Here is a 12,158-nt window from a genome sequence, read left to right on the forward strand (position 1 = left end):
GAGAAGACCTATTCTGTAATTGAGAAAGAAGCCCTGGCAGTAAAATGGGCCATGGATTCACTCCCTTATTATATTCTGGATACGCACTTCACTCTTGTTACCAACTACGCCCCCGTGTGCTGGCTCTATGCCAAGGACACACATCCCCAAGTCATGAGGTGGTACCTTTCCCTCCAGCCGTTCTCCTTCTGCATCCAGCATCAGGCCGGGAGAGCCCATCTGAATGCAGACTTCTTTTCATGGGATGGTGGAGAGCAGGGGGTCATGAGGTGAGGGATGTGTGAAGGAACAGAGAGACTGCAGCCGGGCACTGCAGGGCTTAAGTAACACCTGTGGGTTCAGCTAGCCCTGCCCTGTTATTCCTGCAACCAATGCCAGGCCTGGAGTGGGGAGAAAAGAAGGGAGCCTGGCTCAGTCAGTGGCTGACTGGCGAAGAGGCAGGAGCAGTGTTTTCCTCAGGAATTGAAATTGGGAGGTGGGTAATCAAATTTACAGGTCAGGGGTTCAGGGCCAATGAGGGGTGAGACCGTAAGAGAGAAGGCAGGCTGTATGGCACCATAGTAAAAACTGAAAAATGTTTCATGACCATTTTATTAGATTTAACTCACGTTTTAAAATCATCACACAAATTAAAGTTGGCTACTCAAGCCTCTGTGAAGCACCACATCTACATCCTTCTTGGTTTCTTGTTATAATTTTGCGCAACTCTGTTAATGAACTTCTTAAATGCAGTATGTTCATGTTTGGTGGCTTCTCCTGTGTCTGGTACTTCCATTCCTTCAACTGATATGCTCATTCACATGATCAGGCAGAAGGCGACTTCTATCAGAATATAAAATTCTATTCAGTGATGAAAAAGAACCTTTAACTGTAGCTGTTGTGACTGGGAGTAGCAAGAGATGAATTCCTATTTCTTTCATCCCAGGAAACAGAATACAAAGATGGGGTCGAGCCACTAGTGGTCATAAAAAAGAAGTTGAAGTAAAATCTTCATTCATTCATTGTATGATATTCCACTCTGTGTTCAAATTCTCTATTCTGTCCTGAGCACATGGAAGCCCCATTGCTGGTAGCGCCTCACTCCACTCAACTGTCAGTGTTTTATAGGACAGGGATCTGTAAAAGCTACGTAGAGGTTGAGTAGAATCTAGAAGTCACTGTTGTAGATTTTTACGAATCAAGTCTGTGTACTTTTTCAGTTGTCTTAACAAACACCTCTTGTCTTCTTCACTTAAGGATTCAATATTAATGCCTTCATTAGTCAACTTCTGGACTGAAGTTTTTGCTTCTTCCAGTACTTTTTCAATGGATGACTCTGATTGATCCAAATGTAGCTTCTATTGCTGAACAAAGATTTACTACTGTTGTAGCAGATGCCTGGACAGCATTGTTTAATGACCCAAGTGGTTTCAACAGCAGACTTACAAGAGAGAGAATGGTATTCTCTGAATGTAGTAGCAAAAGTAATCCACCAGCCTCACTACTTAGATCCATATCATCTTGGTAGATACTTTCCAAAGTCAGTAATAACAGCTGCAGCAATTTTAAGACAACAGCCAAGGATCGCTCATGAGAAAGCCAGAGGATTTTCCCAGATTGGACTAATTTGAACTTCAGTCTCAGTGTATTTTCTATATTTTCTAAGATAGTCAGTCTTTTGGACTCTTGCTGAAAAACGAATATAATTAAGACATTGAATTTATAGCTTTTAAAATGTCTTTTGAAGAATCTGCAGCTTGTACTGTGCTAGTTGGAGTAGATGGCCTCTGTAGTATGTATAGGAGAGATTAGGGTTACATTTTTCTCTGAGCAAAGCTTGTACTCCACCATGTCTTCCAGAGCAGCTCCATCATATGCACAAGCAGCCATCTGTTTGGGGTCCAGCTGAAAAGCATTTAACTCTTCTAAGATGTGGGTTGTCACAGATGTAGCCAATATGTCTTCTATAACTTGAGCATCTAGAAATACATCTACTGGCCTACCACTTACATCAAGACAACGTACACAGTGACTTAATACTTAATACCCATTTGCATCGGTGCATTCATCAGCCATGTATGCAAATGTTTTGAATATGGTGAGAGAGTTCTTCACTTTTTCAACTGTTGTGGCTTTCACTGTTGCACCACATGCTTCCAGCCAGTCAGTTGAGTTTCTTTCAGAAAGACAGTGAGCATTTGCTGGTCTTGTTCGGAACCAGTGTTCAACTTCAGGATGAACAAGTGACAATGTACTTAACATTGGCCTCTAGTTTGTAGTGTGTGGTATCTCTTGCTCAAATAGGAAGTATGATACCACAGCCATGTTTGTTCGCATGAACAGTGTTGTGTCTCCAGCATTCTTAACAGCCTCATTAACACTCGCCGGTGTTGTCCTTGGTCAGTGGAGACTCAGAGTTCAGATGTGCTTTCACATGAGTTCACCTCCCAGGTGGGGGCAAGAAGGCACCTTGCTCGTTCCTCCCGCTGCTCACTGTTTGCTCTGGTCACTGTTGTTCGTTGTGCCACCATTCACTCCATCGCTCTGTTGCCAATGGCCCTGTGCCATCACCTTCTGCTGTCACCTGCTACTGTGACCTCTGTGAGTTGGTCTTTTGAGGTTCCACCCAGCTCTCAGTGATTTCACTTGAGCTCTTAGCAGGGGGAACTTTGTTGCTAGTGCAGACTGGGCCATCTCTTCCACAGAAACACTGTCCCACAGCAGGTTTAAGCACTTAGACTTGATTATCAGTGATTTCAGCTGTAGTGGTTGTAACGGTGCACCCCATAAGGCTTTATAAAAATATGCTTATAAATATATATATAACACAACTAGAATATGTTTTATGCTACATAGGCCATGCAACAAATCTTAGTAAAGGTTATGATCTATTAAATCTATTCATCCTATTTGTATGCATGTATCATTATTGTATTCAAAGTTAATAATATTGTCTGTGTACTGGCTTAATTTTTAAGTAGCCTTTGTAAAGCATTTGGTCAGCTTCTTAAGAAAGAAATGTGCAAATTAAGTGCCCAATCAAGAAGTACTTCAGGAACAATGAATCTTGGAAGGCTCCAATCCACACAAGAGTCTATATGATAACGTTCAGGTAGCAGGTAAGCAATGGCTGCTGCCTGTAAAAACTGAGTCATGCATGGACATGTAACTTGCCCATGTGACTCCAAAACTCCATCTTGGAGATGGACTTTGGATAGGAGAGAGGAGGGGGTTGCCACCCACAAGAGAAAGTCTACTTAAACCGCTGAGACACCCTTCCATTTGGTCTTCAGCTAGCTCAAGAGATAGCCTCTCCACCTCTAAGGATACCTAAAAAAAACCAAAACACTAAAACAAAGAACAGTAACTACAGGGGGTGTAAGTAATTGCTGGACCCAGACTAGAAAAAAACTAGTCTGTAAAAAAAAAAAAAAGGCTTACTAAAATTCCTCTAAGGGTGAGGTTTTTATCTGTCCTCAGTTTTCTTACTGTATTAAACTCAGACTTGCGTGTTTTATTTTATTTTACTTGGTAATTTACTTTGTTCTGTCTGTTACTACTTTAAACCACTTAAATCCTACTTTCTGTATTTAATAAAATAACTTTTTACTTATTAATTAACGCAGAGTATGTATTAATACCTGGGGGAGGGGAGGACAAATAGCTGTGCATATCTCTCTATCAGTGTTATAGAGAGCAAACAGTTTATAAGTTTACCCTGTATAAGCTTTATGTGGGGTAAAACAAACTTATTTGGCATTTGAACCCCATTGGAAGTTGGGCATCTGAGTGTTAAAAACAAAACCACTTCTTAAGTGGCTTTCAGTTAAGTTTGCAGCTTTGGGGCAAGTGGTTCAAACCCTGGGTCTGTGTTGAAGCAAACTGGCATGTCTGGCTCAACAAAACAGGGTGCTAAAGTCCCAAGCAGGCAGGAAAAGCAGGGGCAGAAATAGTCTTGGCATATCAGTTGGCATTTCCCAAGGGAGTTTCTGTAATCCAACCTGTCACACGGGTCACTTAACAAAACAAAAGACTATCTATGAAGCCTAATCAGCTCTGCCTTTAAACAGTGGAGAGGGGTACCCTATCTCTTGATGCCCTCAATCAGCACAGGCTAAGTACAGTTCTACTGCCATTTACTCATAGAATAAGAACAACAACATTTAATTTCCCTCCCTCCCACATTCAAGTGATTTGTAACCCAACCCCAGCCAAAATCTATCACTTAGGCAACACAGCTTTGTTTGCTGGATACCTAGGTAGATGGTGTGAATGTAAATACAATCTGATCCTGAAGCCTTTCCCCCCAGCAGGACTGGCTCTAGGTTTTTTGTTGCCCTGAGCTGTCATAACCTTAGTCCCAGATTTGGACCTTAGCGTCCAAAATATGGGGGTTAGCATGAAAACCTCCAAGCTTAGTTACCAGCTTGGACCTGGTACCTGCTGCCACCACCCAAAAAATTAGAGTGTTTTGGGGCACTCTGGTCCCCCTGAAAAACCTTCCCTGGGGACCCCAAGACCCAAATCCCTTGAGTCTCACAACCAAGGGAAATAATCCTTTTTCCCTTCCCCCCTCCAGGTGCTCCTGGAGAGATACACAGACACAAGCTCTGTGAATCCAAACAGAGTGACTCCCCCTCTCCGTTCCCAGTCCTGGAAACAAAAAGCACTTTCCTATTCCCCCAGAGGGAATGCAAAATCAGGCTAGCAAATCCAACACACAGATCTCCCCGATTTCTTCCTCCCACCAATTCCCTGGTGAGTACAGACTCAATTTCCCTGAAATTTCCCAGTAAAGAAAACTTCAACAGGTCTTAAAAGAAAGCTTTATATAAAAAAGAAAGGAAAAATACATACAAATGGTCTCTCTGTATTAAGGTGATAAAATACAGGGTCGATTGCTTAAAAGAATATTGAATAAACAGCCTTATTCAAAAAGAATACAAATCAAAGCACTCCAGCACTTATATTCATGCAAATACCAAAGAAAAGAAACCATATAACTTACTATCTGATCTCTTTGTCCTTACACTTAGAAACAGAAGACTAGAAAGTAGAAACTACTTCTCCAAAGCTCAGAGAAAGCAGGCAGACAGAAAACAAAGACTCAGACACACTATTCCCTCCACCCAAAGTTGAAAAAATCCGGTTTCCTGATTGGTCCTCTGGTCAGGTGCTTCAGGTGAAAGAGACATTAACCCTTAGCTATCTGTTTATGACATGAGCAAAAAACATTTTTGGCTGCTCCCACCCCAGCCCTGGGCTCCCCCCTCCTTTCCCTGTACTCTCCTGCTGCCCCAGCCCTGGGCTCCCCCCAACCTGCACTCTCCTGCTGTCCCAGCCCGAGGTCACTGGTAACTTGCTCCCAGGGCGGGTCATTCAGCAGGAATTTTGGATGTGCACAGAACACAGACAGGATTGGTTCCCATATGGTTACAGAACTGCAGTAAAGTGGAACAATTTTCAGCTTGTGTGATTGGAGGATATCTGGATGCATATTATAAAACTGTCCTATATAAATGAGGAAAAGTTGAGCTGCCTTTATTATTCTTTTGTACCACTCTTTGTTTCTATGGGAAATGTGCCAATGCAATATCACTGTCTTCATTTTAAACAAAAAAAACTAAAAAAAACAACAACAAAAAAAAGGCAATGGCTGTTGAAAATAGCTATTCCAGTCCTAAAAACCACTGGGAAGCATTTCTTGCTCAATTTTATCCTACTTTTTCTACAGCAAGTTTCAGTGGATCAGTATATTTGATTTGGGAGAAATGAAGTAACAGCTGCCCAAATTGAGCTTGAGCACTCTTGAATTTTGAGAGTGTTCAAATCTGAAAGGCAGGTGCTAGATTCCCTTTCTGAATATTAGCTATATCTGGAAAGGAAAAGTCAATTTCTGCTTCCCTGTCTCAGAAGCGGAAATCCTCCTAGGTGCACAGTACTGTATCTAAAGCCACCCAGGTCCAGAGCCTCCCCTTCCTTACTTTTCATTTTAAATTCTAGTGGGATCCACATACCTCCCTTGCTAGTCTTCAGATAGAGAGGGGCACTGTCCATTTAGTCCACTCAATTCCTTCTTTAGGGGCTGCAAGGCGAGGTCACACCAGTATCCCTAATCCAGTCTAGGGAAGTCTTCTGAAGGAGATACCTGGGGCAAAGCCTTCTACTCCTTGCGCACACTTGTTCCCCATTCACAGTGCCACCCCTTTCCACTCACAGCAAGCTGCAGCATGGCTCAGCTACCTCACTCCCTACCCCACCCTTGCCTGTTGATAGCGACCAAGGGATTGCTGGGAAATGTAGTTCTTTCCCTGCTCCAGAGCTGGTTCTATAGGCAGGGAGCTAGGCAAGGAACTACAGCTCCCAGAGTTCCGTGGGTTCTCAGCTCCCACGCTGGAGCCCCAGCTTCTCAGTGGCTCCGCTTCTGTAGGATTGTGAGAGGGGAGGAAGTGAGTTTAAAAAAAAAAAAAAGAAAGAAAATGATGGCTGGAATGCCGCCCCTGCAAATGTGCTGCCTCAAGTACCCGCTCGTTTTGCTGGTGCTTAGAGTCGGCCCTGCCCCCTAGTCCACAGCTCATCACTAGCTGTCAGGGAGAGCTCATTTAGACCTTGCTTACAAATCATCATTTGAAATTATTAGGTTGGCCAACATCACTGAAATGAATGCACTGACATTGTTATAAAAACAAAAGCTGTATAAGGAAGCTAGTCTATGTTCATACTTTTCAAATCTATTATACTTTTTCAGATACACGTATTTTGTCATACACTTTATATGCTTTTGAAGTAGGCATTGTTTCAATTTCCATTCAAATGTCCAATCACTAAATTGGCAACACTGCATGTAACTAGTTCACAAAACTGGGAAAGGGGGATGTTAGTGAAATTCAGGGGGGGTGTAGGGAAATCTCTGGGCAAGAGCGCTCTGTATACCTGCGTGAAGGTACAGACCAGCAACCTGCCTGTCAACGCAGCCACTAGAGGCAAGGAAATCTTCCCCTGCCAAGGGGAACCTACAGATAAACCCCAACTGTGGGGCAACTAGACTAGTCCCCTTACGGCCCCACAACCAATGATCTAGCTACTAGGCTCCTTGGCCACTGAGGACCCTATCAATTAATATAATTAATGCAAATCAACATGAGTTATAGAAAATAGAATCTGTCAAGTTAACTTGCTATCTTTTTTTTATGAGATTACAAGTCTGGTTGATAAAAATAATAGTGTTGATGTAGTACACTTAGATGTCTGTAAGGTGTTTGACTTGATACTTCATGACATTTTGATTAAAAAACTAGAACTATATAAAATTAACATGACCAATTAAATAGATTAAAAGCTGACTGATAGTTCTCAAAATGTAATTGTAAAGGGATAATCATCATCAAATGGGAGAGTTTCTAGTGGAGTCCAACAGATCAGTGCAGATTGTGTGACCTTATCCTGAGGGATCACCCCACCTATGATGGAACCCTGAATGACTTGTTTTACATTGGGGCAGCACTTGTCCCTCTCATCCAGCCACTAAGGTCTCATTGAATTGACCTGAGCTGGTGTTGGTGCAGAGTGCAATCAGCAGGGGAGTGCAGAGGTCGTAGGTGTGACTGTCTGGGTGGGAAGGAAGAAAAGGCTCCTCGCTTGTCACTTTTTGTTAGTTCTTAACAAAGTGGGGCAGGGGGCAGCGAGGGCACAGGGCCCCCATCCTAATGCAGGGGGGGTTTAGGATACAGGCCTCCTCATGCTATCTAATGCAGTGGTGGGGAGCACAGAGCAGCCCACATCCTAGCTAACACAGCGTGGGGTGTGGGTGTGTGACAAGGCCTTGGGAAGGCCAGGGGACATCATGGCTGGGGGGGCTAGGGGTGCAGCGAGGACTGGAGACCATGAAAGGAGAGAGGACCAGGACTTCTAGGGGTGGGGGACTCTAGAGAGCAGGAAGGGCTGGGGTACTGGGGCTAAGGGAGCTTGAGGGGGCCCAGGCGGTCCAGATACCTGTGCTAGTTGGGCGGGGGACTTTAGGGAGTGGAGGGAGCTGGGCATACCAGGGCTGGGGGCCAGGTAACTGGAGACTATAAGGGCAGAAGGGCTGGGGTACCAGGGCCAAGGTGGCTCTAGGGGGCAGGGGCCAGGCCAGGGATATGGGAGCTGAGGGCTCTAGGGGGTGTGGGGGTGTCAGTTATCAGTGGGGTCTAGGGGATGGGGTACCAGGCTGGAGGTACTAGGGGGCAAGGAGCTGGGTCTGGGGGGTTCTAGGGAGCAGGCAGCTGGGTTACCAGAGGGCTCTAAGGAGTGAGGGGACTGGGTCTGAGGGGCTCTAGGAGATGGGGGGGTTACTAGGGACCGGGGGACCTAGGGTGGGGGGCTCATCTGGGAATACCAGGGAGGGGAGCTCTAGGGGGAGGGGACCAGGGGTACCTGGTGTGTGGAGGATCTAGAGGATTGGGGGGGGACTGGGTCACTGGGGGGTGGGGAGCCAAGCCAGAAATACCAGGAAGGTGGGCAATAAGGGGCAGGGTTACTAGGGAGTTCTAGGGGGCAGGGGACCAGGGGTACCTGGTGTGGGGGGGGCTGGGTCACTAGGGGGTGGGGAGCCAAACCAGGAGTACCAGGAAGGGGGGCAATAAGAGGCAGGGTTACCAGGGAGCTCTAGGGGGCAGGGGACCGAGCCAGGGGCTGGAGGTGGGTTACCAGGGGGCTAGGGGATGGGGTGGGGCTCTAGGGAGCAGGAGGGACCAGGTTACCAGGGGACTCTAGGGGGCAGGGGGTTAAGCCAGGGATACCTTGGAGGAGGCCTCTAGGGAATGTGAGGAGGGCTCTGGGGGTTAGGGGCAGGTTACCAGGAGTTTCTAACTTCTAGGTGGGAGGGGATATCTGGGGTTGGGGGCTCTAGGGAGCGAGTTACTAGGGGACTCGGGGGGGCGGGGGTACCTCGGGTAGGGGGGCTCCAGGGGGCAGAGTGGCCGGGTTTCCAGGAAACGGGGGAGAGGGGGGCGGGACTGAGCCAGGGATACCAGAGAGGGAGGCTCTAGGGGTGAGAGGACCGGGTGAACAGAGGGCTCAAGGGGGCGGGGGGGCCGGGGCACCTGGGGCGGGGGTGGGGCTCTAGTGGACATGGGACCGGGTTACGAGGGGACGGGGGTACCTGGTGTGGGGGGGCTCTAGTGGTCGGGGGACCGGGTTACCAGGGGACGGGGGGCTTTAGGGGCGGGGCAGGCGGGTTACCCGGGAGCTCTAGGGGGCGGAGGGTACCTGAGGTGCGCGGGGGCGTGGGCCGAGCCGGGATACTGGAGGGGAGCTCTAGGGGCGGCCCTACCCCAGCTCCACGGAACCGAACAAGGGACCCAGCTCCCGCCCCCTCCCTCGCCGGTACCTGCGGCAGCACAACCCGCGGGGCTTCTGACACCGCGTTTCCCGGCAACGGTCTCCCCGGTGACCGAACCAATGCACAAGTGACTCAGGAAACCCGCCCCTTCCCACAGCCCAGACCCACTCCACGTCCCACCCCCACCAACTTCTACATAACCCCCCAGCGTAACACCTCATACACACCCCCCCACACGCCCCAGACACCCCACCCCCAATCTCGCCTACATACACTTATTCCCCCCACACCACATACCTCCAACCCCACATGCCTCCTGCCCCATACACCCCAATGCCCCATACACCCCCACACACCACCCTGTCCAGCGGGGGCCTGTCAGACGTGGTCCCTTTTGGCTTAGGAATCCAAGAATTCTGTTGGGCACTGGGCCTCTGCCAGCCAGTGCTGCAATCTGCAGATCCATGGGAACTGCTTGGAGGAGACTCTGGGACCTAAAGGGGCCAGGAAAATTTCCTGTAACCATATAAGCCAGTCCAAGCGGTCTAAGGCAACCTAGTTTTAATGCCAGTAGGAGGAGAGCGACCATTTTTAAAAGGGGGGGGGGGACAATAAGAAACCTATCTATTCCCAACATCACAAGCAACCTGAGAGAGAGGAAGTCTGTAATATTCATGTTCTTGGGTTCTATGTTGGCACTAACACCTACATTGTCAGCAGTCCATGAGACTAGAAGTGGAGCTTGGGTGATGGTGTCACTTGTCCACTGCGATTTGAACTGAGATACCCAAACTCATTTCTAGACTGAATCAGACACAGAGTTATTTATTCAGTGAAATCAGCATATGTTTGCAAATTGACCACCAGAAGTTTATGATGGAATGTCAATAGAATTCATAGCCATAAGGTGTCACTGAGACCAAGAGCATAGCAGGATAAAAAAAGCATTTAAAATGTACATGGATTAGGAGACCATCTAGATTTACAATGGTAAGCATTAAAAAACAGGCATGAGTTTTGGAAAAGGGCTAAACCACCACCTCCATCTGTAGAGGGATAGGAAGGAAATTCCCCTATGAACAGATTATCCATAATTGCCCAGTTCTTGCCCAGTTTCTTGTACGTTCCTCTAAAGGAGTTAGTCCTGCACTGTTAGAAGTAGGCTGCTGGACTACAGAGGCCCCGGGTCTGATGTAGTCCAGCAAGTCATATGTACCTATGTTTTCTCTGAATTTGTTATTCATAGTATTTCTGCAAATTGGTAGTTCAGGAGCAACTTACTGTGACTATTCAGTATTTACAATGTCTTTGCTAGACACTAGACCGGGGAGGGCAAACTTTTTGGCCCTAGGGCCATATGGGGTACAGAAATTGTATGGAGGGCCAGGTAGGGAAGGACGGGGGAGGCTATGCCTCCCCAAACAGCAAGGCATGGCCTGGCCCCCACCCCCATCCAACTCCCTGGAACCTCAGCCCCCCCGCTCCCCACCCTGACTGCCCCCCAAGACTCCTGAATCCTATCCAATCCCCCCTGCTCTCTGGCCCCTGATCATCCCTCTGGGACACCCGTCCCCTATCCAATCCCCCCTGCTCTCTAGCTCCTGATCAACCCTCTGGGACGCCTGTCCCCGATCCAATCCCCCCTGCTCCCCACCCGCTGACCACCTCCACCTCTATCCAATCTCCCCTGCTCCCCACCCCTGCCACCCTAGGGTCCCCCTGCCCCCTATCCAAAGCCCCTGCTCTCTAGCTCCTGATCATCCCTCTGGGAGCAGAAGGGGAGGGGCCAGGGGCTAGCCTCCACCCTGCTCACTGTGCTGCCAGGGAGTTGGGCTGGCTCCTCTACAAGCCTGTCCTGACCCTGCTCCCTGGCAGGAGCTTGGGGGCCAGAGGGAAGGGTCCTGTAGGCCAGATGTGGTCCATGAGCCATAGTTTGCCCCCCTCTGCACTAGACACTGGATTTATAGATTACAACAATCTGTAACCCCCTAACCTGTTTTTGTCCTATGACTAGGGGTATTAATGGGCCACTTAACCTTATATAGTCCCTTACAATATGTGCTAACTGCTTATGCTAAATTATCTGGATTTTTTATTTACCTATGACACTGAGTACTTTTCACAGACCGAAGAGCTCTGTGTAGCTCGAAAGCTTATCTAGCTCAGCAGCTTATCTAGCTCAGCAACGGAAGTTGGTCCAATAAAAGATATTACCTCACCCACAATGTTCCCTCTAATTTTTCCCATTCATGTGCAGAATGAATTTTGTTATGTGCACCAATACAGAGGTGATGTGGGAGGGTGAGGCCAAGAGGTTTGGAGTGTGAGGTGGGGCTCAGGGCTGGGGCAGAGGTTGGTGTGTGTGCATGTGGGGGTGAGGGCTCTGGCTGGAGTGCAGGCTCTGGGGTACAGCTGGGGATGAGGGGTTTGGGGTACGGGAAGGGGCTCAGGGCTAGGTTTGGTGTGCAGGGGGGTGAGGGCTCTGGAGTGGGGTTGAGGGGTTTGGGATTCAGGCTGCCCAGGGCTGCAACAGGGAGAGAGGACTCCCCGCATCAGCTCCGGGGCTGGGGAGAGGTGTCTGGCCCTGCGGCTGTGTGTGGGGGACATCTGGTCCTGCCGCACCACAGTCCCGGGGTTGCGAGGGGGAGAGGTGTCTGGCCCTGCCACACCACAGCCCTGGGGCTTTGGGAATTGCCGCAGCCCTGCACACCCCAAGCTGCCCCATCAACACTCCCCACGCCCGAGTGCAGTGTGCATACCTGCACGGCCCTTTGTAGCTTTCTGCACAGCCGTGCACCTGAGAGAGAATGTAGCTCACCCACTTTGTCTCTCTAATATCCTGGGACTGACATGGCTA

The 12,158-nt window shown here is 48.4% G+C and overlaps 2 protein-coding genes across 2 annotated transcripts in view; one reads left to right on the plus strand and one right to left on the minus strand.

Moving 5' to 3' along the window:
• The window catches only part of NME9 (NME/NM23 family member 9), a 40,462-nt gene extending 31,037 nt beyond the window's left edge, over positions 1-9,425 (minus strand). Inside the window, exon 1 of the mRNA XM_050965718.1 lies at positions 9,350-9,425. The gene's annotated coding sequence lies outside the window, so the exon portion shown is untranslated. The remainder of the gene's footprint in view (positions 1-9,349) is intronic.
• PPP2R3A (protein phosphatase 2 regulatory subunit B''alpha) overlaps positions 1-12,158 on the plus strand; it is a 767,863-nt gene that overhangs the window by 349,754 nt on the left and 405,951 nt on the right. The gene's annotated exons all lie outside the window — the stretch shown is intronic.

This window comes from Gopherus flavomarginatus, chromosome 8, assembly GCF_025201925.1.
Source record: "Gopherus flavomarginatus isolate rGopFla2 chromosome 8, rGopFla2.mat.asm, whole genome shotgun sequence".
NCBI lineage: Eukaryota > Metazoa > Chordata > Testudines > Testudinidae > Gopherus > Gopherus flavomarginatus.